We start from the raw sequence: 26,974 nt of genomic DNA on the forward strand, positions 1-26,974 counted from the left end.
TGCCCCCACGATGAAATTGGGAAGGGGACAATGTCTCTGTCCTTTTAGTAGCTCTGTTCGTCACACAGAATATCTCAGACAGCACTGGCACGATTTTGACAAAACTTGGGTGAATGATGTGTCTGCCATAGAGAGCCGGCATTTACAAAATTACACTGATTGGCCAGATGGTGGCGTTATAACAAGTGATTGAAAATGCTAACTTTGAAAGGTCAAGCCCCTAATCCCATTTGACCTAAAGTAATGAACTTCGGTACATACAGTACCAGTCAAAAGTTTGGACACACCTACTCATTCAAGGGTTTTTCTTTATTTTTATTATTTTCTACATTGTAGAATAATAGTGAATACATCAAAACTATGAAATAACATATATGGAATCATGTAGTAACCAAAAAAGTGTTAAACAAATCAAAATATATTTTAGATTTGAGATTCTTCAAAGTAACCACCCTTTGCATTGGCATTCTCTCAACCAGCTTCACCTGGAATGCTTTTCCAACAGTCTTGAAGGAGTTCCCACATATGCTGAGCACTTGTTGGCTGCTTTTCCTTCACTCTGCGGTCCAACTCATCCCAAACCATCTCAATTGGGTTGAGATCAGGTAATTGTGGAGGCCAGGTCATCTGATGCAGCACACCATCACTCTCCTCCCTTGGTCAAATAGCCCTTACACAGCCTGGAGGTGTGTTGGGTCATTGTCCTGTTGAAAAACAAATTATTCTCCCACTAAGCTCAAAACCAATGGGATGACGTATCGCTGCATAATGCTGTGGTAGCCATGCTGGTTAAGTGTGCCTTGAATTCTAAGTAAATCACAGACAGTGTCACCAGCAAAGCACCCTCATACCATCATACATCCTCGTCCATGCTTCACGGTGGGAACTGCATATGCAGATATCATCCGTTCTCTGAGGCTGGTAACTCTAATGAACTTATCCTCTGCAGCACAGGTAACTCTGAGTCTTCCACATGAGAGCCAGTTTCATCATAACGCGTGATGGTTTTTGAGACTGCACTTGAAGAAACTTTCAGTTATTGAAATTTTCCAGATTGACTGACCTTCATGTATTAAACTAATGATGGACTTGCTTATTTGAGCTGTTCTTGCCATAATATGGACTTGGTCTCTTACCAAATAGGGCTATCTTCTGTATACCACCCCTACATTGTCACAACACAAATGATTGGCTGAAAAGCATAAATTCCAAGAATTAACTTTTAGCAAGGCACACCTGTTAATTGAAATGCATTCCAGGTGACTACTTCATGAAGCTGGTTGAGAGAATACCAAGAGTGTGCAAAGCTGTCATCAAGCCAAAGGGTGGCTACTTTGAAGAATCTCAAATTTAAAATATATTTGATTTGTTAAAAATGTAAATTGGTTAGTACATGATTGCATATGTGTTATTCCATATTTTTGATGTCTTCACTATTATTGTACAATGTATATAATAGTAAAAATAAAGAAAAAACCTGGAACGAGTAGGTGTCCAAACTTTTGACTGGTACTATAGCTCCCTCTCCTCACAAGGAACAAATTTGCCTGAGGGAACCATAAGGTCCGCCATGATGGAAATTTTCACCATTTAGAATTTTGTGAAATACACTTAAAACGCTTCTCCTCTGGCACCGAATGATTGATCTACAAGAAACTTCATACGTGACATCTATGGACAAAGGTCTCTGAACGCAACACTTACCAGACTAGTACCTAAAACAACATTAACGTGGGCGTGGCCTTGCATATAAATCAGTCAAGGATATTCATATTGTAACAACATTTGGTACACATGTTGCAAACACTGTCAAGACTCAACATATGGAAGAACATTCATATCGACCCACACGGGGGTTGTATAACGGGCACATTTTTATATCTCTTGATCTGTTTGACTCAGAGTGATGAAATGTGGCACACATGCTCAGGGATATGAGTCTAGCTAACCCACACGTTATCTCAGACACCACTGGCTAGATTTTGACGAAACATGGGTGAATGATGTGTCTTGTCATAGAGATCTCGGGGGGGGCACATCATCCATGGGGCACGTTATGCTTACTGTTGCTTTGTTGTAATTTGCCATTTGATACATTCATTAGTAAACATATGCCTAATAATGCATCTGACATGGTGGCCCAAGAACTATACTAAAATATAGTCCCTGGGCCACCACACGGTATTCAGTATTCAATCTCATAACTCACAGTAGCTTCAGTATGTCTGTCCTTCATCTTGCCTGTGGTTTTCTATCTGTTGTACAGCCGTACTGGAAACCATCTGACAGACCCCCTTTCTAAACCTTTAAAGAAACTGGAAATACTGCTCAACTTTTATGTTTCCCTTTCAAAAAACATTTGACACAAAGATCAAACAAAATGGAGATAATAATAACTGAAGATCTGGTACAGTGCCTGTCTCTTTCATGTGAGTGATCTCCAACCATGGGATCAGAGGGACCTCATATGCTGTTGGAGGAGAGAGCCAAGTGTCCATGTCCCATGTTGGGAAGGCTGATTTGTGTTATGTCCATAGTTAGAATAAACTGTGTGGGTTTCAAGCCAGGCATTACGCATTACTTAAAAATATATCAAGGCAATGAATGTGCCAGATCTCTTGGCTTTGAAGAATATCTTAATTAACTCCTAGCCATGCACACAGATCTCCATCATCTCAACATGGCTTCTCCAGCCCATAGAGACACCATGGTTTCAAATCTCACCGCCAGATTTCCCAACACACTCTATTTAGCATGTATTGTACCGCCCACTCGATTTACATTTCTGTGAACATTATTTTAGGGGATTTACAGTAAGGAGGTTATTTATTTAGATTATGACCAGCCTCCTCTCATTTTCAGCCTCTTGTAAATCATATCTCCTTTTAAGACCCAGGAAATTAAAAAAGGCAGTCTGAACACAACAAACGTTAATATTTCCCTGAAAAATGTGATACAAAGCAAACAGCACTGTCTGGATCCTCTTGGACACTTGTTTGTGGAGCCCATGTGTCTAGTCTACTGATGCTGGTTAATTTATCCTCTAATGTCCCTGTAGAAATCACTGTCTATACTTTGTACAGATTGTGCCTCCACACTGTGGTGGCCACTTATTGAAAACAATAACTCCCTAATGGTCTTGTTAACAGGTTCATGCACTTCTATCAGGACAACAAACAGTTCACAAACAGTCACACACACACACACACACGCACACCCACACAGTCACACTCACACCCAGTCGCACACACACAGTCACACACACACACACCCTCCAACATTGATGTAGCATAGGCATAACTGTGTCTGAGATTTGACATTTGGTGTATATTTTAAAAGGCTCTCTCGTCATGACTCTTTCATTTGATATTACTGTAGATCCTGATATATATTGGATGTATTCTGCCTTTCCCAGTGAAAAACTGACCTTCAGAAAATAAATTCTGAGGTCACTGCCCTGATGTTTGAAGTTGATGTGCTGTCTCTCTTCTCTTGTATATGTATGTACAGTAGTCCCAATAGGAAAGCTAGGTCTGAGGAAGTTTGATATAGAGTATATCCTTATTGTAAAGTCACCACCTACAGTATGTATTGTAAGTTGTAGTTATTAAACTCAGCTCTAGTGGAGTGTCCTGTAACTTTTAGGCACCTCTCCTCTCTCTGAAAAACCTTTACATAAAAAATGAAAGCCTTTAAAAGCCCTATCAATTAAGTAAACTATTTGTCCTCTTCTTCAATTTAGGACAATATTTAGAATGAAGTACCATAAAAGATAAATACAACCGATAGTTTGTGAGGAAGCAAGAAACCTAATCAAAGAATTTGGTGATCATTTATTTCGGTACTCATTTTTCTTAATTCATCATGTGTGTCCTTCAGAAAAATTAGACTTAATTCATTTGAGCGTAAAAAAAAAAACGGACAACTCAGCAGACATTCTGCCTCTCTAGCTGGAATTGCAAAGCTAAGGTGATTAGAGGTAAAAAATATTTGTGATGCAAATTAGATTCCTTTGATGATTTCCCTTCTTTTGGCATTGACAGTCTTACTGCATCAAGAAATAGAAACCCAGAGGCATGGTGTTGAATAGAAAACTTCAGTGCAAAGGCAAAAGCCAATATGGCTTCCAATATGCGTTTGTCCCAATTTGAGCCGGTTTTTGGCTTGTGTCTGGTCCAAAAAGACATTAATGTATTCATATTTTGACAGGCTATCATTCAGAAAACAAATAGAATAGAATTAACTGATGTAATGAGCTCAGTCCAAGGAATCCCTCTTGAATTGCCCATACAGTTCTGGATATGGGAATGGAAGAGATTAGAAATTCAAGCTGGAGGAAATTCAGATTACAAAAAAGGATACAAATCCATGTGTGAATGAAGTGCAGAGTATTTTTGGACACTGCTGTTTACAATATTCTCCTACTAGTATAAAACACCCCTTAGTTCTCCAAACCTTCACACCAAACCCAGCGTAGTGTTAACTCAGTGGTGAGCTGCTCCCAACAATGACCAACTCTCTGATTCAGTGACTTTCTGAGAGGACAATTAAGTTTACTCCCTGACGAATCCCACAGCCAATTCCAAGTCTCACACAAACCGCTAATTGGCATGAATTAACAGTAAACTGAGGTTGTTTCTTCACCGACTGCTCAGGCAGCACATTAAAGAGCAGCAGAGAGAAATAGAGAGAAAAAGAGAGAGAGAGAGGGCCCACTTGAATTCACTTTACAGTCAGCCAGACTTCTGACATGGCCTGACGATATTAGTACAGACTTTTTAATCAAGAAACATTCAGGCTTTTGCCCAACCCTAAAGTGCATGTAGCAAACATCTGGCCCACCACCTGTTCTGCTCGCTGGGCCATCCTAATGAAAAGTCTGATTTTCTCATCCATTAGTCCATATCACCCCACATTCAGCTTCTGATCATATACCCAACACAGGGACACCCAGTGGGCGCTATTCTAGCCAGCTGGACTCAATCTCATTGAGTCAATGACTGTGCTATAGTGAGAACATTAGGTATAAAGTATGAATGTTTTCAAATGACTGTGCTCAAATTACTGTCAAAATTAGCTTGCTCTATTCTACAGAGACAGTTCTATCGCTTATGGAACTTTCAATATCACTGAAACCAGGAATTACATGACGCCATGAAGGCAGTCTACCAGTAATTCAGGCTGCATCACATCCGGCCGTGATTGGGAGTCCCATAGGGCGGCGCACAATTGGCCCAGCGTCGTCTGGGTTTGGCCGGGGTAGGCCGTCATTGTGAATAAGAATTAGTTTTTAACTGACTTGCCTAGTTAAATAAAGGTTAAAGAAATAATCCTCCTGATATAACTTAGTTTGAAAGTGACCTTTATTCTACTCGACTTTATTTCTTCATGCTCAGGATCACTTTTCTATGGAAGAGCCTGTACCACATTTTAATAAAACTGTGCTATAGAAAGTTACATCATAAATACACCCTGTAGAGTAAGACATTACCATCAAGGTCAAGATTAACTGGGGTGCATAAACGGACCCATGGCACTCATCTCAAAAGGGGAAGGTACTCTGGCAATGTTCCCATCCATCCACTGGCTGCCTCTGCAGCCCAATTTAATGTCTCTTATTTCTGACGTTCTAAACATTATATCTAATTTGTTCACCAAGGTTGTTTTCCCACACTGATGGATCATAAGGTGAATCTTCAGTACTTGCTAATAGTCAAATGCTATTTAAAGATGGTATGGAAACGGAAAATAAAGGAGGATGATATGTCGCTTACTAACATGCTGTAACGGCCGTCATAGGAAGTGGACCAAAATGCAGCGGGTACGTGAATGCTCATCTTCATTTTATGACGCACACTATACAAAAACAACAAAACAAAAAAACTAACGACAGCTAACCAGTAATGCAGGCTAAACATAGCAGTGCACAAACAACCTCCCACAATTCCCATAACAAACACACCCTTATACATAGGACCTTCAATCAGAGGCAACGAGGAACAGCTGCCTCCAATTGAAAGCCCAATCCCAATTAACTAAACATAGAAATAGATAGACTAGACAGAACATAGAAATACACTAACATAGAACATAGACCAAAACCCCGGAATACTCTAAACAAACACCCCTCTATATAAACAATTATATCAACAACCCCGAACCACATAAAACAAACACCCCCCTGCCACGTCCTGACCAAACTACAATAACAAATAACCCCTTTACTGGTCAGAACGTAACACATGCTTATGTGAAAGAAGCATACAGCATATGTATACAGTACATAGCAATATAAAATAATTGTGCTTCATCAAAAATGCTGGCAAAATTTGTGAAATCACCAGGGTGAGGTTGCCTAGTAGCGTTTAAAACATGATTACAAACCACATGTGATCCAATCAGCAGAGCAATAAATTATTATTACCTTCTGCAGGCTATAATGAGGCTTCGACTCCAATGAAATCATTACAGGGGAGGTAGTGGAGGGAGAGGGAGGCAGGGGAAGTGGGGGAAAGAGAGGGAGGTAGGGAGAGGTAGGATGAGGTAGGGTGAGGTAGAGGAATTAGAGGAGATAGAGGGATGTAGAGGGCGGTAGGGGAAGGTAGAGTGTGGTGGGGGGATAGGGGAAGTAGAGGGAGCTAGGGGGAGCTAGGGGAAGCAGAGGGAGGTAGAGAGAGGGAGGGAGAGTTAGGGGAAGTAGAGGGAGGTAGAGGGAAGTAGGGGGAAGTAGAGGGAGGTAGAGAGAGGGAGGGTGAGGTAGAGGAATTAGAGGAGATAGAGGGATGTAGAGAGCGGTAGGGGAAGGTAGAGTGTGGTGGGGGGATAGGGGAAGTAGAGGGAGCTAGGGGGAGCTAGGGGAAGCAGAGGGAGGTAGAGAGAGGGAGGGAGAGTTAGGGGAAGTAGAGGGAGGTAGAGGGAAGTAGGGGGAAGTAGAGGGAGGTAGAGAGAGGGAGGGAGAGTTAGGGGAAGTAGAGGGAGGTAGAGGGAAGTAGGGGGAAGTAGAGGGAGGTAGAGAGAGGGAGGGAGAGTTAGGGGAAGAAGAGGGAAGTAGGGGGGTAGAGGGATGTAGGGGAAGTGTTTTCTTAGGATCCCCATTAGTTGATACTGTAATGTCAGCTAATCTTCCTGGGGTTCATCACAGAACAAAAAATACATTACAAACCATTACAATTTACATGAACACTTTACAACCATTTAACAAGTAGACTTTACAGACAATTTAAATACCTGACAGGTAATACATTTAACATTCAGTAGATGATCTCTAGTGTAAGTCCTGTCATATGGTCGATCACATTAGATGTTCTTTTGTTGAATTATTGAAGGTGGATTTACTTGTTGCCTTAGAAATGTGAGTTGGTAAAACATTCAGTGATGGCTTGGTATAAAACTGTAGATTTGAGGAGATTTGTCCTTGGCCTTAGGGGTATTATGCCCTGAATTTGCCTGTCTGGTTTGGTGGTTCTTTGTTGCTAGTATACACTAATTGGTCTGAGGAATACTGTGGTTTCTTGAAAAATATAACATTCCTAAAGATAGTCAAAAGACGTAATAGTCATTTGTGTCAACGGGAAGCCATGAGAGATTCTGATGGATTTGGTTGACATTCATTCCGATAGAGCAATGAAGAGCCAATCTTGCAGCCTTGTTTTGAGAAAGTTGGAGCAATTTTAGGTATGTTTTTTGCGGCAGATACCCATATGACTGGACAGTACTCTAGGTGTGATAGAACCAGAGGTTGAATCACCTGATTCAGAGTGCTGGATGTTACATACACAGAACATTTTATTGTTACAGCAATGCCCTTACTCATTTTAATTACAATATTATCTGTAACACTTTAATTGACACCCAGTGTCATAACACTATATGACACGGTCATAACCATGTCATAACAGCTGACGTAACTTGTCATAACCTGTCATAATATGGTCATGATAATATCGTCACTGTCATGACGCATATATTTACACCTGTTGTGACAAATATTGTGTTATTTAATGGAATGAATATTTTTCACCAAAAAATAGCAGGTTATGACACCTCCTGTACATAAGCGTGTCAAACCCACATTTATTTAAATTAGTTTTTTCCCTGCCAAGAAGTTTCCTTCTTAAATCCTTTGTTGTCGCAATGAATTCTTTACAGTCATGTTTTTTTTCATCATATTTTAAATAACTTGGAGAAAATAAAAATGTATGACACTGTCAAGAAGCATTATAACTATCCTGTGTCACTTTACTTGGACTAAGAAAATGCACTTTATGACACTGTCAAGAAGCATTATGACCATCATAATCATAAAAGCCAGATAGGCCTATCAAGTACATGCCCTTATATCAGTCATCAGTCAAAAATAGGGTGTCTTGCTCCTGGAATCAGCTCCTGCTTTCATCCAGGTCATCAGCAACAGAGCTTTGGTGAAGGTGCATGTCTGACATCAATGTGTGCACAATTACAATGATTATTTAATATGATCAATAATAAACAATTACAGTTCCAGTCAAAATTTTGGACACACCTACTCATTCCAGGGATATTACTTTTTTCTTTTTTTTTACTATTTTCTACATTGTAGAATAATAATGAAGACATCAAACTATGAAATAACACATATGGAATCATGTAGTAACCAAAAAGTGTTATACAAATCAAAATATATTTTATATTTGAGATTCTTCAAAGTAGCCACCCTTTGCCTTGATGACAGCTTTGTACACTCTTGGCATTCTCTCAACCAGCTTCATGAGGTAGTCACCTGGAATGCATGCCGATCTCCCTCCCTTCTCTACCAGGTAGTTATAGCTGTTGAAGGAGAACGCCAGGGCTATCCATTCCAGAGTCTTAGGGAGGGTCTGGAAACAAAGAAAGAGGGAGAAGAAATTGGCTTTAATACTGTTGTCACGACTTCCGCCGAAGTCGGTCCCTCTCCTTGTTTGGGTTGCGTTCGGCGGTTGACGTCACCGGTCTTCTAGCCATCGCCGATCCACCTTTCATTTTCCATTTGTTTTGTCTTGTCTTCCCACACACCTGGTTTCAATTCCATCATTACATGTTTTGTATTTAACCCTCTGTTCCCCCCCATGTCCTTGTCCGGAATTGTTTATTGTAGTGCTTGTGCACGTTATGCTGGTGTGTGACGGGTTTTGTACCCATGGATTTATTTTACTGTTAACGGTGGTTTTATTTATTAAACTGCGCCGTTGTAAATCAGTTTTTGCTCTCCTGCACCTGACTTCTCTGCCGCCAGTACGCACCCCTTTCAACTGTAGTGGGTATTCTTTACACTGTTTAGCCATTGAAGCCCAAATAATGTAGGTAAAGGAAGATTGATTACCATCATGATTCATTGAGGCTCTAATAAATGATTGATACATGCTGTATACTATATGAATGACTAGTTTTATAATAATAAATGTTTTAGCTACATTATAACATTTCCAAGACTTCCCCTGACCAAAGCTTGATACTGTAGCTGGGTAACGACCAAGCTTAACAGTAATTCTACTTCAAATATCCACTAATAGTTACCCTATATCCTGGGTCCTCCTTCAGAGTGGCAGTATTGACAGCAGAACCTGACTGCCACACAGTCTCCTAAACACTATAGTCATACAGGAACACTTTCTTCTTCAGTGAGTGGCCATGGTAATCACAGAACACCCGTGGAGGCAACATGACAGTGATACTGTAGAGGGGGACAGAGTAGCCAAGAGAGAAGTCTAATGTCAGAGAGGAGAATGGCCCCTAGCTGTAATGATGGCCTTAAATGAACACAAGGTTCTGGGCTTTATTTACCCTCATTAATCCAACAGTGATCACACAAATGACAATGTTTTGAGAGCCATTGTGAGATAATAATACAGTCGCTTTAGTACAAATGCAGTCGACTGTCTAGCCAGAATGGGCATTAACGCATCAATTAACGTCACAGGCCCTTTGGTTTGCAGCAATTACAACAAAGAGAAGTCTAACACTACAGACGTAGGATCTTAATTTGAGCCAGTTTGCTACAGCAAGAAAATAATCTTGCAACAGTTTATAATACTGGACATTTTTGCATGGGTTGATGCATTTTTCATTAGGGAAAATCAAGTCTGAAATGTAATCTATCTCAAATACAAGTTTGCATTTCCTGCGGTGGACGAAACTTCTCAGGAACAAAAGAGTGATCAAATTAAGATCCTACATCTGTATTAATCAATTACATGCATTAAGCAATTGTTTTGTTTACTGATACTAATACAGTTTCCTACTCATAATTATGTGCAGGTACACTTGGTGATTATTATAATAATAAACTGTTAATAACAGTTCAATTCATTTGAAAGGTAATTACTTCATGATATTGCTGCCACACAATTTACTTCTTCATTTCACACTGCAGGAAAAATATATAATCAAACCCATTGCTGGGATAGTTTCGTATTATTTATGTTTACAATGATGGCAAGTAGTAAAAAGCCTTTGTTTCATTATGACATGGTTTTCCTTCACATCAAGGTCGAAGAGATGCACAACACATTTTCAGTTAGAGAAATAAACCTGTCAGATTGTTATAACAGGCCTAAGTGAGTTAGCTAAATTAGTTAAACATGTTCCAAAACAGTTATATCAAGTCCACTGTATGGTTAGAAGGGCTGATCAACTGGAGCTGTACTGTGGATGTTTCCCTGACATGACATTCTGGAAATAAAGCAAATGGTTGTTGGAGTTGGGAGAGATCACAGAAGAAGAACCAAAGAGCTATAAACAAGCTAATTCGATTCAGAAAGAAGTTCAGGGGAGGTGAATCAGACAGTTAATACAATGCCCCTTGTCTATCTGAATGAACAACAGAGGTACTTTTTGCAAAAAAATTGTGCTCAAAACATTGCATACCATATGCATATAACTGAATGTTTATGTGGGAGGGTGAGGGGTATCTATTTGTTCTACAGATACGGTGAAGCTGTAATTGACATCTCTCACCAGAGGCGTCCTGCCGATGCTGTTGAGGTAGTAGAGAAAGCCATTGGCAGGGTAGATGGTAGGGCTCAGGAAAGGATAAGGCTTCATCCACTGTCTGTTGAGGTCGTCACCGTTCAGAAAGCAACGGAGACTGTTAACAACGCAACAGAGATACATTACATGACAGAAAGTATGTGGACACCTACTCGTCGAACATCTCATTCAAAAATCAATGGCATTAATATGGAGTTGGTCCACCCTATGCTGCTATAACAGCCTCCACTTTTCTGAGAAGGTTTTCCACTAGATGTTGGAACATTGCTGTGGGAACTTGCTTCCTTTCAGCCACAAGAGCATTAGTGAGGTTGGGTACTGATGCTTGGCGATTAGGCATGGCTCGCAGTCGGCATTCCAATTCGTCCAAAAGATGTTCGATGGTGTTGAGGTCAGGTCTCTGTGCAGGCCAATCAAGTTCTTCCACACCAATCTCGACAAACCATTTCTGTATGGACCTTGCTTTGTACAGGGGGGCATTGTAATGAGGGCCTTCCACAAACTATTGCCACAAAGTTGGAAGCACTAAATTGTCTAGAATGTCATTGTATGCTGTAGCGTTAAGCTTTTCCTTCACTGCAACTAAGGGGCCTTGCCCGAACCATGAAAAACAGTCCCAGACCATTATTCCTCCTCCACCGAACTTTACAGTTGGCACTATGCATTCGGGCAGGTAGCGTTCTCCTGGCATCCGCAAACCCAGCGTGATTCATCACTCCAGAGAACGTGTTTCCACTGCTCTAGAGTCCAATGGAGGCGAGCTTTACATCACTCCAGCCGGCGCTTGGCATTGTGCATGGTGATCTTAGGCTTGTGTGTGGCTGCTCGGCCATGAAAAACCATATCATAAAGCTCCTAATGAAAAGTTATTGTGCTGATGTTGCTTCCAGACACAGTTTGAAACTCAGTAGTGAGTGTTGCAACCGAGGACAGATGATTTTTACGCCATACACGCTTCAGCACTCGGCCGTCCCATTCTGTGCGTTTGTGTGGGCTACCACTTTACGGCTGAGCCTTTGTTATGCCTAGATGTTTCCACTTCATAATAACAGCAAATTTGACAAACTGACTTGTTGGAAAGGTGGCATCCTATGACGGTGCTATGTTGAAAGTCACTGAGCTCTTCAGTAAGGCCATTCTACTGCCAATGTTTGTCTATGGAGATTACATGGCTATGTGCTCCTGTCAGCAACAGGTGTGGCTGAAATACCCGAATCCACTAACTTGAAGGGGTGTCCACAGACTTTTGTGTATATAGTGTATTTTCAAGCAGATTTAAGTCACAACTGTAACTTGGCCACTCAGGAACATTCACTGTTTTCTTGGCAAGAAACTCCAGTTTAGATTTGGCCTTGTGTTTTAGGTTATTGTTATTGACCGCCTGAAAGATGAAATCATCTCCCAGTACTTGGTGGAAAGCAGACTGAACCAAGTTTACCTCCAGGATTTTGCCTGTGCTTAGCTTCATTCCGTTTTTTTTTCATCCTGAAAAACTTTCCAGTCCTTAACGATTTCAAGCATACCCATAACATGATGCAGCCACAACTATGCTTGGAAATATGGAGAGTGTGTCATAAGTGCAGAGCGGAATAGGCAGGTTTAGAACTACTGAATTTATTAAAGCACCATATATAAAAGTGGGACGAAACCCAAAGTGCAAAATAATAAAGTACTGAGAAAATAGTAGGAGAGATTCCTCTCAGGAAAACAAGCAACATTTACAATGACCGACAAAGACAGATGACAGAGGGAGTATATATACAGTGATAGAGTGGGGATTGGAACCAGATGTGTGTAATGATGACGAGACAAGTCCGGGGTTGATGAGTGAAGGGCGTTTGCCAGCAGCAGGTTCGGTAGCAGCTAGAACGCCGGCGACGCTGAACGCCTGAGCTGGACAGGAGGGGGAGCCAAAGCGAAGGACGCTTGTATCTTTGTAGTACCTTACCAAGTTCTCCCATGTCTTCCTGGTCCTCCACACACTCCACTGGCTTCCAGTCGAAGCTCGCATCCACTACAATACCATGGCACTTGCCTACGGTGCAGCAAGAGGAACTGCCCCTACCTACCTTTAGGCTATGCGCAAACCCTATAACCCATCCCGATCACTCCGATCTGCCACCTCTGGTCTCTTGGCCCTCCCAATCAGCCCAGTCCAATATCTCCTCTGTCCTAGCATCCCAATGGTGCAACCAGCTTTCCCCTGAACCTAGGACATCAGAGTCCCTGCCCATCTGACCCAAACTGCTACAGACCTATATCTATCCTACCCTGCCTCTCTAAAGTCTTCGAAAGCCAAGTCAACAAACAGATTACCGACCATTTCAAATCCCACTGCACCTTCTCCGCTATGCAATCTGGTTTCAGAGCTGGTCATGGGTGCACCTCAGCCACGCTCAAGGTCCTAAATTATATCTTAATCGCCATCGATAAGAAACAATACTGTGCAGCCGTATTCATTGACCTGGCCAAGGCTTTCGACTCTGTCAATCACCACATCCTCATCAGCAGACTCAACAGCATTGGTTTCTCAAATGATTGCCTCGCCTGGTTCACCAACTACTTCTCTGATAGAGTTCAGTGTGTCAAATCGGAGGGCCTGTTGTCCGGGCCTCTGGCAGTCTCTATGGGGGTGTCACAGTGTTCAATTCTTTGGCTGACTCTTTTCTCTGTATACATCAATGATGTCGCTCTTGCTGCTGGTGAGTCTCTGATCCACCTCTACGCAGATGACACCATTCTGTATACTTCTGGCCCTTCTTTGGACACTGTGTTAACCTCTTATGGCTAGGGGGCAGTATTTTCACGGCCGGATAAAAAACGTACCCGATTTAATCTGATTATTACTCCTGCCCAGAAACTAGAATATGCATATAATTATTAGCTTTGGATAGAAAACACTCCAAAGTTTCTAAAACTGTTTGAATGGTGTCCGTGAGTATAAGAGAACTCATTTGGCAGGCCAAAACCTGAGAAGATTCCAAACAGGAAGCGCCCTCTCTGACCATTTCTTGGCCTTCTTGATCATCTCTAACCAAAACAGGGGATCTCTGCTGTAACGTGACACTTCCTACGGCTCCCATAGGCTCTCAGAAACCGGGAAAAAGCTGAATGGTGGCTTTGCAGGCCCTGGCTGAAAAACATTAGCGCATTTTGATAGTGGTCGATCAGAGTACAACGAGACTGAGGCGCGTGCACGAGGCGACCCCATATTTTTATTATTTCGTCTTTGAACGTAAACAACGACTCCAGGGTTGGAATATTATCGTTTTTTTACGAGAAAAATAGCATAAAAATTGATTTTAAACAACGGTTGACATACTTCGAAGTACGGTAATGGAATATTTAGAATTTTTTTGTCACGAAATGCGTCGGGCGCGTAACCCTTCGTCACCCTTGGATAGTGTCTTGAACGCACGAACAAAACGCTGCTATTTGGATATAACTATGGATTATTTTGAACCAAACCAACATTTGTTTTTGAAGTAGCAGTCCTGGGAGTGCATTCTGACGAAGAACAGCAAAGGTAATCAAACTTTTCTAATAGTAAATCGGAGTTTGGTGAGGGTCAAACTTGGTGGGTGTCAAAATAGCTAGCCGTGATGGCTGGGCTATCTACTCAGAATATTGCAAAATGTGCTTTCACCGAAAGCTATTTTAAAATCGGACATAGCGAGTGCATAAAGGAGTTCTGTATCTATAATTCTCAAAATAATTGTTATGTTTTTTGTGAACGTTTATCGTGAGTAATTTAGTAAATTCACCGGAAGTGTTCGGTGGGAATGCTAGTTCTGAACGTCACATGCTAATGTAAAAAGCTGTTTTTTGATATAAATATGAACTTGATTGAACAAAACATGCATGTATTGTATAACATAATGTCCTGGGCGTGTCATCTGATGAAGATCATCAAAGGTTAGTGCTGCATTTAGCTGTGGTTTTGTTTTTTGTGACATTATATGCTAGCTTGAAAAATGGGTGTCTGATTATTTCTGGCTGGGTATTCTGCTGACGTAATCTAATGTTTTGCTTTCACTGTAAAGCCTTTTTGAAATCGGACAGTGTGGTTAGATAAAGGAGAGTCTTGTCTTTAAAATGGTGTAAAATAGTCTTATGTATATAGACTTATTTTTCTACTATATTATTGACTGTATGTTTGTTTTACTCCATGTGTAACTCTGTGTTGTTGTATGTGTCAAACTGCTTGCTTTATCTTGGCCAGGTCGCAATTGTAAATGAGAACTTGTTCTCATCTTGCCTACCTGGTGAAATAAAGGTGAAATAAAATGTTCAACAATTAAAATCTTCCCGAAAGCACCTTAAACCCTACCTCTTCCTCTTCAAAGAGTATCTTAAATAATCCCCCCCTTACAGTATATGAAAGAAAATTCAGCATTATATGATGCAAAATGCATCATAAGGGGATGATTTCTGTATTTTGAAAGTTACAAATCTTGAAAACTTGATTGCTGATAAGCAAAACATTTTGGGACTATGTCAACAATGCAAAATGAAACAAATACCAAAAGATAGTTTTTGGGTGGAGCTTTCCTTTAAATTATTCAGGCTAACATGAAAATAAGTTTCAAGCAGAGAAGAGCTACACCAGAAAGAAAACTGTGTCTGAGGAACTTGATCATCTTCTATGACTTGTGAGAGGGGCAAATGGCTGGTGTTTAACGTGTAACTGCTTGCCAAAATAGAGGGCAGCCTTTCCAATCAAAGGGGCAGGATCTTTACTGACAGACTGTCATGGAGTTGTCAAGTCAGAGAACACTGACCTGGCAGGGAAGATGACGATTCATTACTGACTTCTGGACCCTCAGAGCTATTGGACTCATGCACACACACACACAATTTCACTCTCCTCATATGCTGCAGTAGAGGCTCCTCAGAGGAGGAAGGGGAGGACCATCCTCCTCAGTGAATTTCATAAAAATAAAAATGGTAAAACATTTAAAAGTTATTATTTTTTAGATAAAACTATACTAAATATAATCAGGTCACCAAACAATTGATTAAAACATACTATTTTGCAAAGAAGGTCTACAGTAGCCTCAACAGCACTCTGTAGGGCAGCGCCATGGTGTACCCGGAGGACAGCTAGCTTCCGTCCTCCTCTGGGTACATTGACTTTAACACAAAACCTAGGAGGCTCATGGATCACACACCCTCCCATAAACTTACACAGTAATTATGACAACTTCTGAAGGACGTCCTCAAGCCTATCAGAGCTCTTGCAGCATGAACTGACATGTTGTCCACTCAATCAAAGGATCAGAGAATGAATCTTGTACTGAATGCATAAGCTACAGCTAGCTAGCACTGCAGTGTATCAATTGTGGTGAGTCGTTGACTCAAAGAGAGAGAAAGAGAATAGTTGAACAGTTTTGAACAAATTAATTTATTCCAAAATGAAGGAAAACAAGAGCAGTGGTGGAAAAAGTACCCAGTTGTCTTACTTGAGTAAAAGTAAAGATACCTTAATAGAAAATGACTCAAGTAAAACCTACTTGAGTAAAAGTCTAAAAGTATTTGGTTTTAAATATACTTAAGTATCAAATAAAAGTATAAATAATTTCAAATTCCTTATATTAAGCAAATCAGACGGCACCATATTTTTTTATTATTTATTTACAGGGGCACACTCCAACACTCACAATGTTTAATGAGTCCGCCAGATCAGAGGCAGTAGGGATGACCAGAGATGTTCTCTTGATAAGTGTGTGAATTAGACCCTTGTCCTGTCCTGCTAAGCATTTTGGGTGGCAAGGAAAATGTATGGAGTAAAAAGTTGATTATTTTCTTTAAGAATGTAGTGAAGTAAAAGTAAAAGTTGTCAAAAATATAAATAGTAAAGTACAGATATCCAAAAACCACTTAACTAGTACTTTGAAGTATGTTTACTCAAGTACGTTACACCACTGAGTAAGGGAGAAATAGAGAAATAGAGAGAGAGAGAGAGAGTCATTTTTTTCACTTTCAGTTCACTAATTTAGCTAGCTAGTTTAGCCTACTGAAAAACTCTGCTAGCTGGCTATGACTATTCAACACAACACTGGAATTCTTCCAAGTCAAGGTAAGCTTTTGGTTTTACTAATTTATTGCCAACGGGGCCCGCCGGTGTAACTGCTTACTAACTGTACACTAACGTTACTGCATGATTGTAGCGGGTTTACTAACGTGTTAGTTCTATTAGCTATGCTGACTATGATGTTACTTTAGCTAATATGGTGACAACTATATAGGCTGTGTGTAGTGGATTGGCTTGAAATGTTTGTTTTTTTGCCTGGTCACATACAGCTGATGTGTTGTGCATTGAAGTCCACAAGTGAAGGGACAAGGTGAGAGGAGAAGAGCGCATAGGAATACAACGTGGCTGCTATGAAAGTGAACTGTGTTTACGCGTGATCAGGGGTGCATTCATTCCGCTGATTCTGTTGAAAAACATTCTAAAACGGAAGCAAACGGAGCAAAAACGGACTGATGACTACACCCTATATCAGCTAGATGCAGGCAAAAGTGTGGAAGGCGGTATTTTTTATTTATTTTATTTTATTTCACCTTTATTTAACCAGGTAGGCAAGTTGAGAACAAGTTCTCATTTACAATTGCGACCTGGCCAAGATAAAGGAAGCAGTTTGACACATACAAAAACACAGAGTTACACATGGAGTAAAACTAACATACAGTCAATAATATAGTAGAAAAATAAGTCTATATGCAAAGTGAGCAAATGAGGTGAGATAAGGGAGGTAAAGGCAAAAAAGGCCATGGAGGCTATTTTGTAAATGACATCGCCGAAGTCGAGGATGGGTAGGATGGTCAGTTTTACGAGGGTATGTTTGGCAGCATGAGTGAAAGATGCTTTGTTGCGAAATAGGAAGCCAATTCTAGATTTAACATTGGATTGGAGATGTTTGATGTGAGTCTGGAAGGAGAGTTTACAGTCTAACCAGACACCTAGGTATTTGTAGTTGTCCACATATTCTAAGTCAGAACCGTCCAGAGTAGTGATGCTGGACGGGCGGGCAGGTGCAGGCAGCGATCGGTTGAAGAGCATGAATTTAGTTTTACTTGTATTTAAGAGCAGTTGGAGGCCACGGAAGGAGAGTTGTATGGCATTGAAGCTCGTCTGGAGGGTAGATAACACAGTGTCCAAAGAAGGGCCAGAAGTATACAGAATGGTGTCGTCTGCGTAGAGGTGGATCAGAGACTCACCAGCAGCAAGAGCGACATCATTGATGTATACAGAGAAAAGAGTCAGCCAAAGAATTGAACCCTGTGGTACCCCCATAGAGTCTGCCAGAGGCCCGGACAACAGGTCCTCCGATTTGACACACTGAACTCTATCAGAGAAGTAGTTGGTGAACCAGGCGAGGCAATCATTTGAGAAACCAATGCTGTTTAGTCTGCCGATGAGGATGTGGTGATTGACAGAGTCAAAAGCCTTGGCCAGGTCAATGAAAACGGCTGCACAGTATTGTTTATTATCGATGGTGATTAAGATGTCATTTAGGACCTTGAGCGTGGCTGAGGTTCACCCATGACCAGCTCTGAAACCAGATTGCATAGCAGAGAAGGTGCGGTGGGATTCGAAATGGTCGGTAATCTGTTTGTTGACTTGGCTTTCGAAGACTTTAGAGAGGCAGGGTAGGATAGATATAGGTCTGTAGCAGTTTGGGTCACGAGTGTCACCCCCTTTGAAGAGAGGGATGACCGCAGCTGCTTTCCAATCTTTGGGAATCTCAGATGACATGAAAGAGAGGTTGAACAGGCTAGTAATAGGGGTTGCAACAATTTTGGCAGATCATTTTAGAAAGAAAGGGTCCATATTGTCTCGCCCGGCTGATTTGTAGGGGTCCAGATTTTGCAGCTCTTTCAGAACATCAGCTGACTGGATTTGGGAGAATGAGAAATGGGGAAGGCTTGGGCGAGTTGCTGTGGGGGGTGCAGTCCTGTTGACCGGGGTAGGGGTAGCCAGGTGGAAAGCATGGCCATCCGTAGGAAAATGCTTATTGAAATTTTCAATTATAGTGGATTTATCGGTGGTGACAAAGTTTCCTATCCTCAGTGCAGTGGGCAGCTGGGAGGAGGTGCTCTTATTCTCCAAGGACTTTACAGTGTCCCAGAACTTTTTTGAGTTTGTGTTGCAGGAAGGAAATTTCTGCTTGAAAAAGCTAGTCTTGGCTTCTCTAACTGCCTGTGTATATTGGTTTCTAACTTCCCTGAAAAGTTGTATATCACGTCACTTTATGTCCATGTGCCACTGTCTGTCATCTCAAATTTGTCTCTCGACCCGTGTGCACCTACGTTGTAAACTTTCATTCATAGGCTAGGTTGTAGCAACCTCATGACGGGTATAAGGAAAATTCAAGTATCATGTAGTAGCCTAAACCTATCGATGTTACATTGAACTGGCTGAATGGAATATGAATGAGAGATCCAATATGCTGTAATAGAAATAAGGCCATGCTCATGAAAAACAAAAAAATGGCACTGACCGCCACTGATATGCTACTACTCTGTTCTTTATTTTACTCTTATTATTATCTATTCTGATGCCTAGTTACTGTATGTACATAAAGGCAGGGTAAAGTATCTACCTCAAATACCTCATACCTCTGCACATTGATCTGGTACTGGTACTCCCTGTATAAGCTTCATTCTTGTACATTTTATTCCTTGTGTTACTAATTTTATTACTATTTTATAACTCTTCATCTTTGGGAAGGGCTCGTGAGCAAACATTTCACGATAAAGTCTACACCGTTGTATTTGGCGCATGTGACAAATAAAATAACTATTTTATTTTATTTGAGTGGTGAATGAGAACTGTTGGTTGGTATTTTTACAGAATGACTTCAAAACACACAGTGAAAAGGTGGAACAAAGTGGCACAAAGGTGTTTTTCTTGCCAATCATATGTGTTAAATTGAGTGAAGTTATATTCACTAGTATGTTAGTTTCCAGACTTTACGATACTTTAAGGGGAATAAATAATAAGGAAGCACAGTTCCCGCTCAGCCCAGTCAAAACTGTTCGCTGCTCTGGCACCCCAATGGTGGAACAAGCTCCCTCACGATGCCAGGACAGCGGAGTCAATCACCACCTTCCGGAGACACCTGAAACCCCACCTCTTTAAGGAATACCTAGGATAGGATAAAGTAATCCTTCTAACCCCCCCCCCCTTAAAAGATTTAGATGCACTATTGTAAAGTGGTTGTTCCACTGGATATCATAAGGTTAATGCACCAATTTGTAAGTCGCTCTGGATAAGAGCGTCTGCTAAATGACTTAAATGTTAAAAAAATGTAAATGGACAGCTGTCTATCGTTGTCTCTGATTGGGAACCATACTTAGGCAGCCCTTTTTCCCACCTGTCCTTGTGGGTAGTTAACTTTGTTTGTGGCACTTTGCCCTGTAAGCTTCACGGTCGTTTTGTATTGTTTATTGGTTTTGCTGGCGACATTCAATAAAGAGGGAAAATGTACGCTCACCACGCTGCACCTTGGTCTACTTCATCCGACTGACATGACAGTTCTGTTCATTCACTTTCTGTACAGGTGCCAATAATGTTATGTACAATGTATATGCAAACACAAAAAAGCATCACCAAACACAGTAGGCCTACTGTTAAGGGAACGTTTCCATTTGGCGAATCACCCTTTCGAACTGCCTTTTAACCTCTAATTCAATCTGATCGACAGGCTTCGCTAAAAATCACAAATAAATGAGACTATATGTTTATGACAGTAATAACTTATGAGAACCTTTGAGTTCCCATTCATTGAGGAGCGAGGGTGGCAGAGCATTTTGTTTCCATTTACTGTTTATTTTTACAGTCTGACAGCCTTTCCCTGTTTCACAGCCTGCAAGTTGTCCCTCAGCCAGCCAACATTATGATTACAAATGCAACATACTGGATGACTATGAAAAATAAGTGTGTGGGTATGGATCTAATGCGTAAGAGTGATGGACAAGAGGAATGTTGCTTGGTCTATCTTGTCATGATGTTCAGTATATCTAATACACTAAAGACAGAAATATTTATTGAAATATCTGTCACAGTTTTAACCGGTGAACTCTTCATCTGAAGTACATTTTGAAATGCATCTCTTAAATCTATCCAGTAATATAAACTACTGTATGTGAAATCAGTCTAATACAGAATATGAATATGATGTGTCTCAAGTCATTTAAGGGTGGTATGAAAGAGTCAACTACTACACCAAAGACCTGAAAAATCTGTTTTGTGAAGACTAATTGTACTCCTGGCCTTCCTATAATCTCTAATCAACTTTACCCAGATAAGTGTTAAATTCGTCAACAATAACTATGGTAAAAAATCTATATTATGATCTATTTTTCTTGACTAAAACTATGACAATAATGAGATGAGATGCCCTGGAAAAAAAACTATAAACATTACAAATTATTTTAGTCAACGAAAATTTGACAAGACAAGAATTCCACTTGAGACTAATGGACATTTAATTTGACATGAAGCTCATGTAGAGTTAAAATGGTTATTCCATCAAACTTCAAATTATTAGAATAGTACACAACGCAGAACAGAACAAACAGGTTGAGGGTCAGTGGCCAAAACCCGCGAACAGGAATATTCCAAGTTCAGACAGAAGGGGGGAGTCAGATTGCTATGATCGCCAGGAACTTTACTTTTGGTGTCTATTTTTAATTGTTGCGCTACTGGTGCTGCCTGTTGATTTTAGGTAGGCACCTACAGTAGCTGAATGATGTTAACATCTTCGGGTTTTGTTTCATTAAATGTATTTTATTTCATCTGGGTGCTTGTGTCACCTACTAACACCCTGGTACTACCCGTAGCTCCCGTTCTCCTCAGTCTGAGAAAACACTGAGAAAGGTATGCGTTGCAGATTACTCCTTTGTAGAAGTCCATAACGTGAAATAAATAAAACATCCCAAGGTTAATGCTGTAGATATTGTTATAAGGGAGTGTGAGACTATTGAAACATGTAACTTTCAGAGTTTTATTGTTGTTATTAATATAGTTTACAGAGTGCTAAAGGTGCTGCTGTTGCTAGCTAGCATGCCTTTCTGTGATGCAGATGGTTAGCTGAGCTGCCAACTGGTGCTGGCATTGCATTATGGGACATGTAGTTTGGTCCTCTAAGGTCTGAATGGGATAGCGGCGATTTCACGTTGTAACTTGTTTATGTTGCTGTCACAAGCGTCGATGAAAGGTGACCTAAACGCAGCGGGTATAGTGCTCATCTTCTTTTATTATTAATAAAGTGAACACTTAAACGAAAACAATAAACCGACAATCAACAGTTCTGCAAGGTACACAGACTATACAGAAAGCAATCACCCACAAACCCAAAGGAAAAAACAGGCTGCCTAAGTATGGCTTCCAATCAGAGACAACGAAAAACACCTGTCTCTGATTGGAAACCATACTCGGCCAAACACGGAAAAAGAAACATAGAAATAGAAAACTAGAACCAAAATCCCATTGAACCAAAAAAAAACAGAACACACAAAACAAACACCCCCTGCCACGCCCTGACCATACTACAACAACAAATGACCCCTTTACTGGTCAGGACGTGACAGTTGCAGTGTTTTTGTACATGAGTTGTTGTATTTTGGTACTGTCAACACTGAAAGCACCTAGCAATGTATTGGGGATGTGAGACAGGATATGTGGTTTACCTTTCTTCGTGCTCCTGTGTAGAACAACTTGTCCGATGGTGCATTGGAGACTGATGTGTTCCTGTCCTGTCTTTTCACTATACTATTGCAGGTATGGTTCTATTGTCTAAGAATTAAGATTATACATTCTTTGTATTAAGGACTGGTTATTATTTTATAGTATACATTATGGCTGTATGTATGAGTGTGATTGTGTGAGTCTGAGAAAACACTGAGAAATAACAACTTGTCAGATGGTGCATTGGAGACTGATGTGTTCCTGTCCTGTCTTTTCACAATACAATTGCAGATCAACATAAAAGCCTAAAAGACAGCCGTGGTGTCGCTTTTCATTTCTTGGTTCTCCTGTGGTGCATAAGACCCACTACACTCATTTTCATCTGTTTTGTCCAATCAAACACGCATTGATGTATAATATTTCATGCAATCCTCTCATTGGCAGAATTGAAATGATTCAGTTGTGTGGTCTGATTGAGATGATCTGCCCGGCTCTCCCACACAGCTCCCAAGCTGTCACTTCAGTCACTCAATCATTTGAACTGATGCGACGGCCAGGACTCTTGACGTGTAACTAACATAAAGAGAGTAAACATTGTTTCTTGTTGATGTTAGTTAGGCGTCAAGAGTCATGTACTGTAGGCTATTTTTGTGTTGATCACATTAGAAGCTCTTTTTTCCCATGTGCACTGTTATTCATTCATCTTTGTAGCTGCTCTCGCGCAGTGGTCCGCAAATGCGAGCTGTGGTTGTTTTTTCCTATGTGAAAAGCGAATCCTATTTGTTGAATATTAGGAGTCCAGTAATACATCTGGCACTTATGTAAAGCTAAAATTTTGACAATTTTCTACATTGTAGAATAACAGTGAAGACATCAACACTATGAAATAACCCATATGGAATCATGTAGTAATCAAAAAAGTGATCTTGTTAAAAGTTAATTTGTGGAATATCTTCCCTCCTAATCTGTTTGAGCCAATCAGTTGTGTTGTGACAAGGTAGGGGTGGTATACAGAAGATAACCCTATTTGGTAAAAGACCAAGTTCATATTATGGCAAGAACAGCTCAAATAAACAAAGTGAAACGACAGTCCATTGTTACTTTAAGACATGGTCAGTCAATACAGAAAATCAAGAACTTTGAAAGTTTCTTCAAGTGCAGTTGCAAAAACCATCAAGCGCTATGATGAAACTGGCTCTCATGAGGACCGCCACAGGAAAGGAAGAACCAGAGTTACCTCTGCTGCAGAGGATGAGTTCATTGGAGTTACCAGCCTCAGAAATTGCAGCCCAAATAAATGCTTCAGAGTTCAAGTAACAGACACATCTCAACATCAACTGTTCACTGGAGACTGCGTGAATCAAGCCTTCATGGTCGAATTGCTGCAAAGAAACCACTACTAAAGGATACCAATAAGAAGAAGAGACTTGCTTGGGTCAAGAAACACAAGCAAAAGACAGACCAGTGGATATCTGTCCAAATTTGAGATTTTTGTGTCTTTGTGAGACGCAGAGTAGCTGAACGGATGATCTCTGCATGTGTGGTTCCCACCGTGAAGCTTGGAGGAGGAGGAGGAGTGATGGTGTGGGGATGCTTTACTGGTGACACTGTCAGTGATTTATTTAGAATTCAACGCACACTTAACCAGAATGGCTACCACGGCATTCAGCAGCGATACGCCATCCCATCTGGTTTGCGTTTAGTGGGACTATCATTTGTTTTTCAACAGGACAATGACCAACACACCTCCAGGCTGCATAAGGGCTATTTGACCAAGAAGGAGAGTGATAGAGTGCTCCATCAGCCTCCACCATCACCCAACCTTAACCCAATTGAGAAGGTTTGGGATGAGTTGGACCACAGAGTGAAGAAAAAGTAGCCAACAAGTGCTCAGCATATGTGGGAACTCCTTCAAGATGATTGGAAAAGCATTCTAGTTGAAGCTGGTTGAGAGAATGTCAAGAGTGTGCAATGCTGTCATCAAGGCAAAGGTTGGATCCTTCAAGGGTCTCAAATATAAAATATTTTTTGATTTGTTTAACACCTTTTTAGTTACTTCATTATTCAATATGTGTTATTTAATAGTTGATGTTTTCACTATTCTATAATGTAGAAAATAGTTTTAAAAAACTTTAAAGAGTAGGTGTGTCTAAACTTTTGACTGGTACTGTATATAAGTTAATCAGTGCAGGACTGAGCTCCAACAGATTTGTACCCCAGTGGGAGAGATGTTCTTATGGGATCTAATTAACAACAGAGTTGATCAAGTGTGAAGGGATTGAAATATAATGGCCATTAATGAATACTATTAGCAAAATCACACTAAATAATCATCTATGTAACATCACTAAGTTACCAAGACTGTATGTACCTCTCTGTGTTCGTTTTGGGTTTCACTGCTCACTGATGTCCCCTCATCTAGCTGATATTGTTTGGTGACGAGTGTGATAAAAAGGATCATTTATAATCTACTTGGAATTGATTTGGGTCACTATTAGGTTGTACAAATAAATCTTCAAACTCAGTTGCCTGATTTGCTGCCAATTCATGAGGTGGATAACTGGCACTGCTATCTCGCTTGGATTTTATGACTTGTATCGCTTTTACGCTTACAGTATGACAAAGTCGGATATTTCTTCAGTCTCCATAACAGATGTCAAGGTACAAAAAGCACCTTAATATATTTGTAGCATTTCATGGAATGAATTTAAAATAATTGAATTATTTAAAATTGTCTTTTTACACCTGGACACAAAAGTTCTACCTCCTAACCTTTACAAACATTGTAATGTTACAACTGGTCAACTTTACAGCAGAGACGAAGACAGTTAAATTTAGTCCTTTGGTTACAGGGAGTTGCCAGTTCAGGGGCTGAATGGCTTTCTATGCCTCGTCTTATTTGTTTATATCCTACTTTCCCCCTCAAATCTCCAGACATAGATGTGCACAATAAGTAGCATTTAGTTCAGGCACAGACAAAGTCACTGCACCCCACCACGCCAGTGATTTGGATATAAACATTTGGCATTGCCAAGATGGATAATCACAGTTACTGTATCACAGAGTTTATCTTTATCATTTTAAACTAATGGAAAACATTCAGCAGATATTGGAGCACTTATCACTATTTGGAGGGGGAAGAGCTCTGTCTGGCAGCACACGGTTGATTCCCATTAACTGGGAGAATTGGAAAATGGAAATTAATTTTCCTTTTGTTTGGAGTGCTCCGACAGCTCCACAGATAGAGGATAGAGGCTCAGGTGAGCAGGGGAGGGAGCAGCCTTGACACACCCATCCCCCCTCCGTTTCGACCTCCATCCATGTCCGTGGCCATTACTATGGAGGATGGGCTGGTTCTAAAGCAGGTTGTACATGAGCTGACATGCCAGACCTCCCACGAGTGTCATGAGCCTTTTTCATTTGTGCAAAAGTACATCCTTCATCCTCTCTCCTCAGTCCTCTGTGATCCAGAAACAGATAAGTGGTCGAGGAGATGTCAATTTGTTAAAAGGCGAACGGAAGTGTGTCCTCCCCTCCGATAGCCACGTTTAATCGAGGATAGTCATGTGTATTCTACCTAAATCTGTCACAGCCCCTTAAAAATCAACTACAGTTTTGTCGGAGATGAGAAGCATTGCACACGTTCAAAAACAAATTGCTCTTTATTGTTTAATTTACAAAATGTCTTGCACAACTAACTTCACTTTTTTTGATCACTTTACACAATTATTTCGGGATTCATCCCAGCAAACATAATTTGCCCGTTGACGAGCGAGTGGAGAGTCATTTTATGCAAGCACATTTTTGTCCATGTTCCCTCTCCTCACCACCTCTCCTCGATTATCTTTGACCTTATTCAAAAGGAGGTGAGAGAGGACGGAGGAGAGAGGACGCAGGAGTTGAGCAAATCCAATTGAGAAAAGGCCATGGGCTCTTTCAGGGACATCCATCATGGAATAATCTGACACATAAATGTCCTGTCTGTGCTATGGAACACACATGACACACGGCTCCTCTTCACAGGGGAAAGCATCACAAAGGTTACACATGTTCCATCCATCAACAACACAGCTACAGGCCCACAGAGTGCAGAAGAGGAGAGAGGTGGAAGAGAATAACACGATTGATGTACTCAGAGAACAAAATACCAATTCATATTCAGGTCAATGAGAGAGGATATCACGTTTTAGGGAAGACCCAGATGCAGACAGTGTCGAAGTAACAAAAGTGTATTACTAGACTAGGGGCAGGCAAAACGACAGGTCAAGGGCAAGC

The sequence above is a fragment of the Salmo trutta genome, chromosome 17, assembly GCF_901001165.1.
Source record: "Salmo trutta chromosome 17, fSalTru1.1, whole genome shotgun sequence".
In the NCBI taxonomy this organism is placed as follows: domain Eukaryota; kingdom Metazoa; phylum Chordata; class Actinopteri; order Salmoniformes; family Salmonidae; genus Salmo; species Salmo trutta.